The 16,605-nt window shown below is 29.8% G+C and overlaps 1 pseudogene; it reads right to left on the reverse strand.

Moving 5' to 3' along the window:
- Positions 1–16,248: 16,248 nt before the first annotated feature.
- LOC105139998 (ABC transporter G family member 26-like) overlaps positions 16,249–16,605 on the reverse strand; it is a 40,817-nt pseudogene continuing 40,460 nt past the window's right edge.

Here is a 16,605-nt window from a genome sequence, read left to right on the forward strand (position 1 = left end):
GTTATTGTTATCTATAATTTATACAATTAACCTCCATGTGGTTCAACCCTAGTCTTGTCGGGTTATTTATTACTTCAACACTCCTGTACTTGGGAGAAGACATCAATCTTTTAGTCGTGTCAAGTTTTTGACGCCATTGCCGAGGAGGTATGTTCTTGTACAAATTATAATATTTATTTTATTTTCACTTTTCACTTTTCTTGTATATAACTTTGTTTCTTTTCTTTTGTTTCTTCTTCTTTTGTTTTCGTTTTCTTTTTATTCTATTCCTACACGTGCATGAGAGTGTGGTCATGTACATTAAGTGGTAGACTTTGTAGGGTATCCTCATCATTTTCAAAAAATATAGCTGAAGAAAATAATCAATCACTTCATAATGAGAATAATTAGATAACTGTGTTAGAACACTTAGAGACCATATGAATCCCACAAGAACAAGTGCACCATCATGCATAGTTTTTCTTCCTGATGTATCTCATTTTAATTTTAAGCCAGACATTATTCAACTTTTACCTTCTTTTCATGGCTTAGATTTAGAAAATCCATACTTGCATTTAAAGGAATTTGAGGAGGTCTGTAACACCTATAATGACTTAAATTATAGCATGAACACTATCAGTTTAAATTTTTTTTCATTTTCATTAAAAGATAAAGCTAAAACATGGCTACAAAATTTGATATTTGGATCCGTTCGTGTTTGAGATGAAATGTAACAACAATTTTTAAAATTTTTTTTCCCATCTCACAAAACAAACTCTTTCAAAAGACAAATCACCACTTTCACTAAAAAACCAGGCGAAACATTTTACTAATGTTGGGATAGGTATCGAGACTTGCTTAGTACTTGACCTCATCATGGTTTTGAAACATGGAGATTGGTTTCACATTTTTATGAAGGGTTAACACTTAGAGATAGGCAAATGGTTAAATTGATATGCAATGAAACTTTTGAAGATAAAGACCCTGATGAAGCAATGGAGTACTTAGACTTGTTAGCTGAAAATGCTCAAAATTAGGACACCGCGGGTACTTATGAGGCACCGAGTAAAACTCAACCTCATACATCTAGTGGAGGTATGTACAAGCTTAGGGAAGATCATGACATTCAAGCCAAGTTTGTTTCTTTAGCTAGAAAAGTCGAGGCACTATAATTAAAAAAAAGTGGTCAATTAAACTTTGTTGAAAACATTGTGTGTCAAATATGTGAAACAAATGAACATTCAATCAATAACTGTCTAACCTTGCCTTGTTTTAAGGAATGTCTCCATGAACAAGCTCATGCTTTAAACAATTTCCAAAGGGCCAACCATAACCCATACTCGCAAATATACAACTCTGGTTGGAGAAATCATCGAAATTTCAGTTGGAAGAGTGATAATAACAATGTACAAACTTCACAACCATCGTTTCAAGCACACTATAAAAACTGGGGTTGTCCTACAACTTCTTGCTTTATTGGAGAACATAAAATTAAAATAGCCTTGATCTTGGAGCCAGTGTGAATTTACTTCCATATTCAGTTTTTCAAAGTCTCAATCTAGGTGAGTTAAACCAACTTATGTAACTCTTTTACTTGCCGATAAATCTATAAAAGTGCTTAAAGAAATAATTAAAGATGTGTTAGTACAAGTTGATAGATTCATTTCTCTTGTGGATTTTATTATCTTGGACACACAACCTGTTGAAGCATGTAATTCATTTCCTGTTATTTTAGGACGTTTGTTTCTTGCAACTTCTAATGCATTGATTAATTGTAGGAATGGACTAATGAAGCTATCATTTGGAAACATGACATTGAAGATGAATATTTTCAACATTTGCAAGCAACCTAGAGATGATAATGATTTACAGGAAGTGAACTTTACTGAAAAATTAATTCATGATCAATTTCGAACCACTTCTAGTGAAATTAAGATTGACGAATTTGATGATTTGCAAATAATTTATTTTCAGGAAGAATCAAAGGCAAGTAATTGGAGACCACAAATTGAGAAATTTCCACTACGATCAATTAAGTCCATACCTTCAAGTGTTCAACCATCCAAACCTAATTTGAAGTCGTTGTCATTCAATCTTAAATACTTATTTTTGGGAGAAAATGAAGCTTTTCCTGTAATAACCTCTTCCAAACTTAATGCACATCATGAAGGTAATTTATTACAAACTCTGAAAATGTATAAAAATGCATTAGGATGGACCATAGCTGACATAAAAGGAATTAGTCCTTTGATTTGTACACGCAGAATTTCTTTGGAGAAAAATGCTAAACCCTCTAGAAAAATACAACAAAAGCTCAATCCTAATATGAAAGAAGTAGTGAAAAATGAAGTCATTAAACTTTTAGATAACAGAATAATTTATCATATTTCTGACAGCAAATGGGTAAGTCCTACCCAAGTTGTACATAAGAAGTTTGGAGTCATTGTGATAACAAATGAGAACAATGAGTTAATTCCCACTAGGACTATTACTAGTTGGCGTATCTTCATTGACTATAAGAAACTTAATTCAATGACTAGAAAAGATCATTTTCCTTTACCCTTCATGGATTAAATCCTAGAATGAGTTGTAGGTCATGAATTTTATTGTTTCCTAGATGGTTATTCAGGTTACAACCAAATTGAAATTGCATTGGAAGATCAAGAGAAGACTACTTTCACATGTCCATTTGGTACTTTTGCATATCGAAGGATGCTTTTTGGATTATATAATGCACCAGTCATGTTTCAAAAATGCATACTCAGTATATTTAGTGATATGGTTGAATATTTTCTTAAGATTTTTATGGATGATTTTTCTGTTTTTGGCTATTCATTTGATGATTATTTGACTAACTTGGAAAAGGTTGTGAGCAGGTGTGAAGAGAAGAATCTTGTACTGAATTAGGAAAAATATCACTTTATGGTAACAAACAACAGTATACTTGGTCACATTGTTTCATCAAAAGGAATTGAGGTTGACAAATCTAAAATCGAGTTAATTGCTAACTTTCTAACACCAAAATCTATTAAAGATGTTAGATCATTCTTAGGACATGCTAGTTTTTATAGAAGGTTAGGAAAAATATCACTTTATGGTAACAAATAGCATTGTACTTGGTCATATTGTTTCATCAAAAGGAATTGAGGTTGACAAATCTAAAATCGAGTTAATTGCAAACTTGCCAACACCAAAATCTCTTAAAGATGTTAGATCATTCCTGGGACATGCTGGTTTTTATAGAAGGTTCATCAAAGATTTTAGTGTAATATCTAAGCCTTTAAGGGTTTTTATAGAAGGTACATCAAAGATTTTAGTGTAATATTTAAACCCTTAAGTAACCTCCTAATAAAAGATAATATTTTTGAATGGACTGAACATTATGAAGAAGCCTTTGTTAAACTTAAAAACTTGCTTACTTGTGCTCTTGTCATTCAACCTCCTGATTAGTCATTATCTTTTGAAATAATATATGACGCTAGTGATTATGCCATAGGTGCTGTTTTGGGATAAAGAAACGATAAAAAACCTTATATGATTTACTATGCAAGTAAAACTTTAAATAATGCTAAAATGAATTACACCACCACTGAAAAAGAATTACCTGCAATAGTATTTACATGTGAAAAATTCAGGTCTTATCTTGTTGGCTCACCTGTTGTTGTTTTTAGTGATCATGTAGCATTGAAATATCTTCTTTCTAAGAAAGATTCTAAGGCTAGATTGGTGAGGTGGATTTTGTTACTTGAAGAATTTGATATCACAATCAAAGATAAGAAAGGCACCAAAAATGTTGTCACATATCATTTGTCAAGATTGATAATAGATTCAAAAATTGACATCACACCAATTGATGATTACTTTGCAGATGAATCTTTACTTTCTATCTCTACAATGCTTTGGTTTGCTAATATTGTCAATTTTTATATTTCAGGACAATTGCTAGCTCATTGGAGTACCCAAAATAAAAGAAAGTTCTTGAACAAAGTGAAGAACCTTTATTGGGATGACCCATATTTATTCAAATATTATCCTGATAAAATATTATGAAGAACTTTTATTGGGATGACCCATATTTATTCAAATATTATCCTGATAAAATATTATGAAGAACTTTTATTGGGATGACCCATATTTATTCAAATATTATCCTGATAAAATATTATGAAGAACTTTTATTGGGATGACCCATATTTATTCAAATATTATCCTGATAAAATATTTTGAAGATGCATTCCCAACAATGAGGTAAGTAGTGTCATTAAATTTTATCATTCTAAGGTATGTGGGGGCCATTTCTCATCAAGAAAGACAACTGCAAAAATCTTATAAAGTGGGTTTTACTGGCCCACCTGTTCAAGGACTCACATGCATTCTGCAAGACTTGTGAAAATTGTCAAAAATTGGGATCTATTTTAAAACGTCACATGATGCCTTTAAATCCTATTCTTGTCATTGAGATCTTTGACTGTTGAGGTATAGATTTCATGGGTCCATTTCCTCCATCATTTGGTTTCCTGTATGTATTAGTCGCAGTAGATTATATTTCAAAATGGATAGAGGCAATTCCAAGTCAAAACAATGATCACAAAATAGTGATAAAGTTTTTGAAAGAAAATATTTTGAGTCATTTTGGAATCCCTTGAGCTATGATAAATGATGGTGGAATACATTTCTACAACAAGCCATTTGAGTCTTTATTGAAGAAATATAAAATCACACACAAAGTTGCCACCCCTTATCACCCTCAAACAAGTAGATAAGTAGAGCTTGCTAATAAGGAAATCAAACACATTTTGGAGAAAATATTGAACCCTAATAGGAAAGATTGATTTTTAAGGCTTAATGATGCAATGTGGGCTTATCGAACTGCTTATAAAACATCATTAGGTATGTCATCTTATAGACTAGTTTATGGAAAACCTTGTCACTTGCCTATAGAACTTGAACATAAAGCTTATTGGGCTATTAAAGCTTTCAATTCAAATCTTGATGATGTTAGTTAACTGCGAAAATTACAAATAAATGAGCTTGAGAAAATAAGAAATGATGCATATGAAAATTCAAGAATTCATAAAGCACGAAGCAAAGAGTTTCATGACAAGAAAATACTAAGAAAAACATTCAATGTTGGTAAAAAAGTCTTGCTTTATAATTCTCGACTGCATTTATTTCTTGGAAAATTAAGATCAAGATGGAGCGCTCCTTTTATTGTGAAACATGTGTATCTATATGGGGCTTGTGATATCGAGAATCCAAATAATGATAATGTTTTCAAGGTAAATGGACATCGTTTGAAAGTTTACTTTAATAATTGTTTAGTTGAAAATGACTCTAATGAATTGAGTCATCCTGTATATAAAGATTGATTTTTTTTTCCTCACATTGTTTTTGTGTTTCTTTTTGAGTGATTTTTGCTAGTTTCTCTCACCCAGTCAAATGGCAGACAACGGTACTGCATTGCTTAAGTCGGTTCTTTTAGTTTTCCATAATAAGTGATATCTGTGTATATATTTGTACAATTCTTTGTATCTGTTTTCCAATTCTCATTTAAAAATAGACACTAATCTTGAAAAATTAAAAAAGTATTTTCCAGTTCTACCTCAGAATGTGATTACAAAAAATTACTATACTAGATGTGCAAGATCGAGGTTGTTAATGAATCATGAAATTCCAGAAGATATTTGCTGGTTGATTAAAGCAAAGGTTCGATTATCAGGTGAGTCCTCTAATTCTTTCATTTCACACATGTCTGGAACAGGTAAAAGCACTTTCGCAAAGAAACGTCATGTAAAATGACTGAAAGTTTATCATCGATGTGCCAGATGGACTTGTAATGCACATTGTCATTCTTTAGAAATGGTATTTATAAACCATAAAGATAAAATACAATTCATTAAGGATGACCTGAGTAAGGAGTCTTTAGATAATCTTTTATTAACTCTTGAGACACATCCTAGTGGAGATGTGCATCGTGCAATTCATGATTTATGACCTCATTTTTATAAAGAACATAATTGACGTAGTCTTGGGAATCTGACTAAAAAAGACCATGTTTGCCATTTTTTAAGAAAACTAGATGGGAAGCCTATCCTTGACCCATGAAGGGCGTTTAAGCCGTTCTTAGATATAAAACCAAGAAAAGATGTGAGCCACAATCACAACTACCTGTATATACATATGCTTTTTCATAAATAAATAAATAAAGAGTGAGCGAGTGTGTGTGAGACTCCAGCTGGCCTATATATAGGTGATATGATTGCCTTTTTAATTTCTCATTTATAAAATCCTCTCTTCCTTCCTTTCATTTCTATTCAACCCATATATTCAACAAATATAGAAGTGTGTAGAAATGGCAAGTTCCTCAGGTCATCATATAAGAAATATTTGTGTTTTCAGTGGATCTAGTCTTAGGAAAGAAAAGCAGTTTTTAGAATCAGCAAATCATCTTGGTGAGGTGCTAGCTGAGAGAAAGATTCATTTAATGTATGGGGAAGACAATCTTAGGTTAATGAGAGTTGTGTGAATAACTGTATTTTTATAAGGTAGTCAAGTTTTTGATGTCGTTCCTAAAGCTTTAGCATAAGGGGACATCATTGAAAAAATAATTGAAGAGGAACTACAAGTCTCTACAATGTCTGCTCGAATGAATGCAATGTTTAACCATGCTAATGCCTTTATTGCCTTACCAGGTGGTCTAGGCATATTGGAAGAGATTTTTCATATTTTTTTCTAGGTCTAATTGCACATTCACCATAAACCTATAAGTCTGTTAAATGTTAATGGTTATTATAATAAGTTGTTGTCTTTTCTTGATCATGCTGTGGAACATGAATTTCAAACCTAAGTTGTTGTCTTTTCTTGATCATGCTGTGGAACAGGAATTTCAAACCTCTTCTGCACGACAAATCATAATCTCTACTACTATTGCTGAACAATTGATTGACCAACTACAATCTTTCATTTCTATAATTGATCCCTTCATAAGTCGTATAAATTGGTCATCTAAGGAAAACTGTAAAAAGCTTAGAATGGATTTGAGTCTTCATTTGTGAATTTTTGTGTCTCTTGATTTTATTATTATGTTTTGTTGTTTCTTATATTTGTTTAAATGTGTTTCAGGTTTGTCAGTGTTCGTAATTTCAAGTGATGTCTTCTATACTCTATTTTTCTACTTTAGGACATTGAGGACAATGTCTCGTTTTGATTAGGGCAAGAGGATAGTAGTTGATAAAAAAAAATTTAACTAACTGTGTTTTCCATTTCATAAAGCATGTGCAAAATTGTTGTTACTAGAATGACAGAGTAAAAGAGCTCTTTTGTTAAAGTGACTCTTGAGAAGCATCTTAGTAACCATTCTTAACAAGATCTATTATAATACTTCTTAAAATATTTAGGTTTACAAACTCTTGTATTATTATAACTTAATTCTGCTCAAATACTCATTTAACATGTATTCTTAAACCTTAATTTTCACACACACACACTTTAACATATGATTGTGGGTTGCACATTAGATTATTACATTATTTATGTTCTTTTGTTAAAGGTAACAACTAAGGAAAATGGATAATATATAATTTGAAAAAAAATAAAAAAAAATAATGATAATAAAAATATAGATAAGTTTGGTTTCGTAACCTCCCTAACCTAAGCAATTAAGCCCGAAGGGGTGTTTTAACACCTAATACCTTAAAGTCAATTGACTTGGGAGCTATTGACTTAATGCTTATTACATGGGTTGAGGAGAAAAGTTTAAGGAAATCAAACATTGCACTATCGACATATCAGTATCGGCAACCCAAGCTACTAAGCTCACAGGGGTGTCTCAACACCTAATGTCTTAAGACCAACTGGTTTGGGAGTCATTAGCCGAAAGCTCATTATATGGGTTAAAGATGCTTTGTGTTTTAAGTTACATGTATATATATTTAAAAAAAATAAAAAAAAAAGAAGAAAAAAAATCTCAACTTAAGAAAGTTAACCTTAAACATTAGAAGAAAAATTTTATTTTCTTCCAAATAAAGCTCCATAACTATGTGTTGATATATTGAGCACAAAAGAAAGATTTATTAATATCTTGTTTAAGAGGTATTGAGCAGATATATAAATTTAATGATAGTTTGTTTATCTGGATAGATTAATGGAAGTTGAATGATGAATACCTTGCTTTGTGGAATTTACAAATTGTTTTTCTATTTTAATACTTTGATTACTAGGGACTAGTAATAACCTGGTTCGGGGGTGTGATTAGTACATAAAAGTGTATTTTTATCAAGGTTTTATATCATCATTTTACACTTGAAGTATCAATAACTCCTTAACTAAAGCATGTTTTATAATAACATATCTAATAATATAAGATACCTTTAATTTGTAATAAAATTTCATGTTAAAAATAGGCCTATCATATAAATAAAAGGATTGATTGATGAATTTAAGAACTGAAATTGAAAGGACAAAGAGATGGCCAAACTTAGAAAAGAGATGCCGGTGTAGTCCAAACTGGAACACTATTTGGTAATTGGGTCATATCTAGAGTTCTAGATCTCAGATTTAGGTCTACTATATATGGATGGAAAGGTAAGACATAGGACTACAACTTTTATATGGAGCCCAAAATTTAAAAAGGCTATTTTCAAGTCTAAATTATAGCAACAATAAAGAAGTCTGAATCTGTCCTTTAGCACGAGCATTGTTCAGTGTTTGACCTATATCTAGAGTTCTAGAAGTCCAAATAACCTCAATGTTTTACCCTATAAAGCGGAGACAATGTCCTAAAACTTTTATGTTTTCAATTAGTTCTAATTTTGACGTTATTAATGACATTTTGGGCAGACAAGAGAAGATAAGGATTGTCGCCAAGTCAAGAGTTGGCCACCCACTCATCAATAAGTCATCAAATCAATAGTTTATAATTTTGGCCTATAAAAGGAGGCATTTGCCATGCATTTAGGCATCTTGGTTTCCAGATCAAGATCATGTTCTTGCTTTCTCTCTTTGTATTTTTTGTATTACTTATGTTTTGCTTTCATAAATGTCAAGTTTATGCCTTTCATTTCCTTTCCTTTACTTAGTTAACTTTTATCTTATTTATGTTCTTATTTTTTTTTCTTTCTTTCATTATGTTTAGCTAAGTTTATTATGTCAAGGTGAAAAGGTTACAATAATGGTGTAAACATAAGTATAATATAAACTTAATATGGACTTTAATATTTGATATTAACATGTTTTGTATTTGTTATCTTGTTCATTTTTTAATACTTTGCCTGTTAAATGACTAATCTAGATTTATGTTGTATAACACTTAGTACAACAAATGTTTAGCACTTTCATAGCCCATACTGTATGGTATAACCGACACCTGAGCTATGAAAGGAACTTGATTTGTTGTTAACATAAGTTATAATCATGAATGCCTGATGAGATTTACAAGTATTAGTGTTAATAGAATGAGATGACTTATGTAATCATGTTAACAATTTATAATCTGAATGAAACCTCCTTTATGTGTGGTTTCCAATTGAGTAGTAAGAGTTTATACTATACTTGTTCGACATACCATTAGTGGATCCTCTAACCTTGATATTTATTGTTATCATTGTTTAATCCTTATATTAATTTTCCATTTCAAAGTTCTCATCAACTTCTTCTTCTTCTTCTTCTTCCTATTATTATTATTGTTATTGTTATTATTATTATTACTACTATTATTATTATTACTATTACTACTTCTACTTCTACTAGTATTATTATTGTTATTGTTGTTCTTACTGTTGTTGTTGTATTCTTGTTATCTATAATTTATACAATTAACCTCCCTATGGTTCGACCCTAGTCTTGCCGGGTTATTTATTGCTTTGACACTCCTGACCTTGGAAGAAGACATCAATCTTTTAGTCGTATCACTATTTAACAAGCAAAGTATTAAAAGTGAACAAAATAACAAATACAAAATATGTTAGTATAAAACATTAAAGTTCATATTGAGTTTACAGTATACTTATTCTTACACCATTAATGCAATATTTTCACCTTAACATAATAAACTTAACTAAATATAATAAAAGAGAGAAACATAAATAAATAAGATAACAACATAAATAAGATAAAAGTTAATTAAGTAAAGGAAAGGAAATGAGAAGCATAAATAAGAGATTAATATAAGTAAAACTTAAGCATTACAATAAAGAGAGAGCAAGAGTATGATCTTGATCTAAAAAATAAAATGCCTAAATGCATGGCAAATGCCTCCTTTTATAGGCTAAAATTTGGAACTATTGACTTGATGATTAATTGTTGAGTTGTTGGCCACATCTTGACTTGGTGACAATCCTTATCTTTTTGTCTAAACAACATGTCATTGATAACGTTAGAATTTGAACCAACCTTACTATGAAAGTTCTAGAAAATTATCTCAGCTTTTCAGGAAAAAAAATTGAGGTCATTTGAACTTTCAGAATTCAAGATATATGCTGAACACTAAACAGTTCTAGAAAATTATCTGAGTTCATTTGGACAATCCTTATCTTTTTGTATGAATAACATGTAATTGATAACATCAAAATTTGAATTAACCTTACCATGAAAGTTCTAGGAAATTGTCTCAGCTTTCCAGGAAAAAAAATTGAGGTCATTTGGACTTTTAGAACTCGAGATATAGGCTGAATACTAAATAGTATCTGTGCTGCAGGATAGATTCATACTTCTACGTTGTTGTTAAGATTTGGACTTCCAAACAACAAAATTAAGTATTGCCTTCCTATAAAAGTTTTAGACATATATCTTAATTTTCCATCCATATAAAGCAGACCTAAATCCAAGTTCTATAGCTCCAGTTATGATTCAATTATCGAATAGTGTTCCAATTTGGACTAAACCATCATCTCTTTTCTAAGCTTTACCCTCTCTTTGTCCTTTTAATTTCAGTACTTCAATTCATCAATCAATTCTTTTATTTATGTGATAGGTTTGCATTTAGGATGAACATTTACCATAAATTAAAGGTATCTTATGATATCAAACTTCTTATTATAAAACATACTTTAGTTAAGGAGTTATTAATACTTCAAGTGCAAAATGATAATATAAAACCTTGATAAAAATACACTTTAAAGTACTAATCAAAATGTATAATAACCACTTATATTTCTAAGAGATGCTCTAGTCTCAATACCTTTAAAAGGATTACCAATAATTAACTCGGGAGGGTGAGAGCTTACATTCCTTATCTCTTTTGGTGGCACAAAAGAGTTACTCACCATCTTTTGTTGGTTGCTTGTGCTTGATTGGTCTTTGTTCACTTCTTTATTGTTGTCCTCTTTAAGGGTTTTATTATTAAGACTCAAATGTTAAACACTATGATTAATATCATCTATAATCTCAATATTTTTTTGTCATTTTAAGTTTTCTTAAAGGCGACATATATGGATTCTTCAAGATAAAGTGTTTTATTATTGTAAACTATATATGCTTTACTTAAGGAGGAATAACTAAAAAAAATCCTAACATCAGATTTTGAATCAAATTTGTTTAAATTATCTTTGGTGTTGAGAATAAAATATTTTGAACAAAAAAATTTAAAGTATGAGATGTTGGGTTTCCTCCATTTCTAAAGCTCATAAGGAGTTTTTTTCAATTCTAGTCTCAAGGTAACACAATTTAAAACATAGCAAGAGATGTTTATGGTTTCCACTTGAAAACATTTTGGGGTATCAAATTCATTTAACATTATTCTTACCATTTATGAAAGAGACTAGTTTTGTTTTCTTTCCCCCATAACCCTATGTTGTTAGGGAGTTATAGATGTTGAAGCATTATAGTGGTATCTTTTTTATTCAAAAAATAATTCAAACAAATTACTTATAAATTCATCACTGTGGCCACTCTTTATATTTATGATAGAAAAATCTTTTCATTTTCAACGTTTTTTTGAAAGGTTACAAATTTACAAATAATTTCATATTTAGAATTTAAAAACAAAACCATGTATATCTAGTAAAGTTATCACTAATCACAAATACATATCCATTAACACTTATGCTTTTATTTCTAGTTTGTCTAAATATATCAATGTGTAGCAATTCTAAAGGTCTTCATTTGAGATGTGATTCTTAATTTAAAAGAAGTTTTTACTTGTTTGATCATTTAGAAAGCATCACATAACCTTTTCTTCTCAAAAGCTATATGAGGAAGACCTTTGTCTAGTTCATTTTTAACTAGCTTAGAAAGGATGTCTATACTTATATAATATAATCTTTTATGACAAAAAAAAATATCATTAATGCTAACAACAAGAAAACTTTCTACCCTCGTGCATATATTAATTTTAATCTTGTATGCATCATCTTTTATATTTCCTACATAAATTTACTTTGTCATTCTCATGAATTAAACAACATCCATGATTAAAAAAATAATAATCTTATAATCTTTATTATATAATTGATTAATACTATAAAAATTATATTTTAAGATATTAATAAGAAATACTTTTCAATTAAAAGAGACGATTTACCCTTAATATTGATAATTCCAATGATTTGTTCTTTTTAGTTGTCTTTAAATATGAATTTTTCTCCATTGATTTTTGTAATGCCTGAAAATAAAGAATCATCTTTGGTCATATATCTTGAGAAAGAACTATCCAAAAAATATTTCCTATACTCTGATTCTTAGACACAATGATCAAGATGAGATTTTTAGTACCCATACCTTCTTAGATCTTTTATTGTTAGAGAATGTTCTTTTTAGAACCCATATTTTATTACAAATTTTATCTTTCTTAATAGGACAAACATAAATCAAATGATCCATAACTCTATAATAATTGCATTTATGATTAGGGTCATATGATTACTTAACTTTAACAAAATAGATTTTCAAATATTTTTTCTGTTTTTAGATGGGTAACCTGAATCTCTTTTGTTAAAAACATATTTTTAGCTAGGAAGCATGGTTTTTATAATCTTAAAGCTTTATGTGAATTTAGCTAAGGTTGGGTTTAACTTGTCTAATGTTTTTAGGGATTTTTTTTCATTATCAAGTTGATTCACCTTATCACTTTCATCAATTATAATGCAAACTTTTTTTTCTAATGTTTTTTTTTTCAACAAGTAAGCATGGATAGTTTTTTTTTTAGTGTATTATACATTGAACCTAGCTTTTTAAATTCACCATATAAATATTTAAAAGCATTATTCAATTCATCATAAAAAGGGTTATATTCATCATCTAACGATTGTACCTCATTATCGTTTTCAAATGCTATGAAGCACGTGTTTACAACATGCACTTCTTCATTATTTGAACTAGAGTTTGAATCATCACTCTATGTGGCTTTTATTGTTATGCCATGATGTTCTTCTTCTTGTTTTGAAGAAGTGGACAATTTACCTTGAAGTGTCTTGTTTTATTGTGCTTATAACATTTAAAAGCTTCCTTGCTTTGTCATTACAGCAATATCCCCCTTCTTTTTTTTAAGAAATTTTGTAATTACTTTGTCATTAGAGCAATAACCTTTTCAATGTTTTCATCATCATCTTCAACATGATTAACAGTTTTGAATGCCAATTCTTTTTTGACTTATTTTTTTCTTGTTTCTCTATTGTGATTTCATATATTATTAAAGAACCAACGAACTCTTTCAATGGAAGTTTTGTGAGATCCTTGGTTTCTTGAATTGTCATCACCTTTGCTTCCCAAGTCTTCTATAAATACCTAAAATTTTTGCTTATAATTTTGGCATTAGTAAAAGTTCTATCAAGAGCATCAAAACTATGAGTTATTATAGCCATTTTAGTAAACATACTAGTTATGGATTCACTAGGAAACATTTTGAACAATTCATATTAATGAACTAACATAACTTATATTAGGATTTACTAAGCCTCCTTATTTAATATCAATATATGTATAGGATTAAAATTACCTATACAAGTTAATATCAAAATTTATAATAGTATAATTAGAGCTAGATACTATTGTAAATAAGGATAAGCCCTAGATATTCAATTTCAACAAATGTTTTTCCTCTACAGGGTTTTGTTTTCTTATTTTCTTTATCACTTTATTTATTCTTCTAAACTTAGAAACTTCTTATCCTTTAGAATTGCTATGTTTCTTTACATGGCGGTGATTTAAGAACAAGTTACCCTTACTAATAGCCTAAGGTTTGAAGTTCTCATTTCATTTGATTAGTGGTAGTTGTTGCTTCATCATAGATTCAGTCTTAAGAAGATTTAATTAGCAATAAGAATAAAACTTCCAACTCTTATTATTAATACTATGGCTAATGTAGATATATTGAAGTAATAATTTTTTTATGGTCATTTTATCAATTGAGTTATAAAGTTCATAAAAAATGTGGAATAAGGACACTAAGATACTTGATGCAACACACTTCACCAAAAAAACTTCTATTAAGACATGGATCATGAAACATATATGTATTAAAAGATTAATTAGCCATTAAATAAACATCTCTTTAATATGTTGAGTATATACGTGGAGGAGCTCCACCATGCTGTTTGGAAAAATCAAGAGTATATTATAACTTACCAATCACAAATGAACTTCCTCATGATGTCCAATGTAAGGGGTGACTTTCCTAACTTTGGTTAAGTTGGTGAGGGAAGTTTTTAAGGCTTTCAAGGTGATGAATATATCTTTGATGAGAATGAGGATCGTATAGAGTTGACTTGGCATGAAATATGACTTGCACTTGTTCTTTCCCATGATGATAAAAAAACATTTTCATTTTATATATTTTCTATCATTTTAGTATATTTTTAATTAGCTTGTATAATTTTGAATAATATATTTGTTTACATGAATTCATGGTTTTGCTTGCTATCTTAAGTACTCTTGTGAATTAACTTATCATGCTTATTCTTTTTTTTGGTGATGCTAAAAGAAGAAGATTTTGGTAGCTTTGCATGATATCTATTTAATATACTTTAGTAAAATTGTGACTGGTTTGATTATGTTTTGGATATTTGGATATATTCTCTTAGTTATGTTAGCTCATTAAATATAGTTATTATTATGCCATTTTGTGTTAAAATATGATTCATTTGGATAAATGGAGTCTTGTGTAAATTATACATCTAATTACATGTTGTATAAAGTACATTTGATAAGGAGAGCATTTAGTATGATTATATTGTAAAGATTTTAATGCTTTGACATTATAAAAAAAAAAGGGGATGTTGCCCAAAGACACCCATTGCCTTTTGTTTTGATGATTAAAACCATTGATGTTGGATTAAATTATTCTTCTAAGATCATGTTATATATTTATATTATTGTCCAATCTATCTCATGTTATTGGAATGGATATTTCTTGAAGACCTTCTAGCATGGAATTCATACATATTCCCAAAATAACATCAAGAATAGTTTAAGGTGTTAATTGTGAATCAAGTCTTTTTTTTTTTTACTAATTTGATTCTCATGGAAAAATTCCTTTCCTTGGCATAACTTTAAAAATGTTGAACTCAAAACCACTTTCTTCCATACTAAAGTAGTTAGAATCATTGTATTTGTATTTCTTGAATGAAATTAATTGTATGAAGAACACTTGAAACCATTTGAAATTTGGCCAGAGCATTATGGAGAGCTTGGGAGTGAAGGTTACATCCTGGAGTCTTGAAAAAAGATTCAACTATTAAAGATGATTAAGGCGAGGAGCAATAATAGAAGTCCAAGCTTACTATTTATAAAATGGAGTAGATAATTAGTGTTAAATCACTATAAAATTTTATATTTATTTATTTATTTTATTTTCTATTTTTGTTTATGTTTGAATTATAATTGTGGGGTTATTATAAAATTGTCTTATAAAGGTTGGTTAGGATTTGATTTTGTGTGTTCATTAAAATCAACTTAAAAAAGACAAATTATTATCTTATAAAGTTTATAAAAACACCTTATTCTCCCTCTCTTGTTGGTAAATTGGGTAACAAAAATGCATTAGATTCTTGAATAAAAACTTTACACCGCGAGTCCTGAAACAAAGTGGTAATGGCCAATTAATGCATGATATGTGTCATGATTTGATGCAAGAATCTTTTAGAGTAGAGCCACCACATGCACACGTGTTACCCAATAAAACCAAACATCTATATAATTCACCATTTATACAGAGAAAAAAACCAAAGGAAAGGAAGCTAGTCTTGGATCTCAAAATTTTTTCTCCTCTCGCGTTGAGTCTTGGATCTCAAAATTTTTTCTCCTCCCGCATTGTTGAAAATGGAGCAAATATTTTGTAAAATAAAATGATGGTATCATGGATCCAATTCAAAGATGGCATAGATCAATCCTCCTGTGAAGGCAAAAATAGGCAACCACCATGTATCTAAGAGCCATGGCTTTTAGCACTCAAACTTCCTGTAAACCACCTTTCAAGCTCACCGTGTCGAATGAAGGTGAACTCTGAAGAGGCCGACACCCTCATTTGCTTTCTGACATGATTAAAAAATTGATGCCTTCTTCCAAGTACAAGAGTGTCGAAATAATAAATAACCTGGCAAGACCGGGGTCAAACCATAAGGAGGTTAATTGTATAAATTATAGATGATAATAATACAACAACAATAACAATAATAACAACAACAACAACAACAA

This window comes from Populus euphratica, unplaced genomic scaffold, assembly GCF_000495115.2.
Source record: "Populus euphratica unplaced genomic scaffold, PopEup_1.0 scaffold113.1, whole genome shotgun sequence".
NCBI lineage: Eukaryota > Viridiplantae > Streptophyta > Magnoliopsida > Malpighiales > Salicaceae > Populus > Populus euphratica.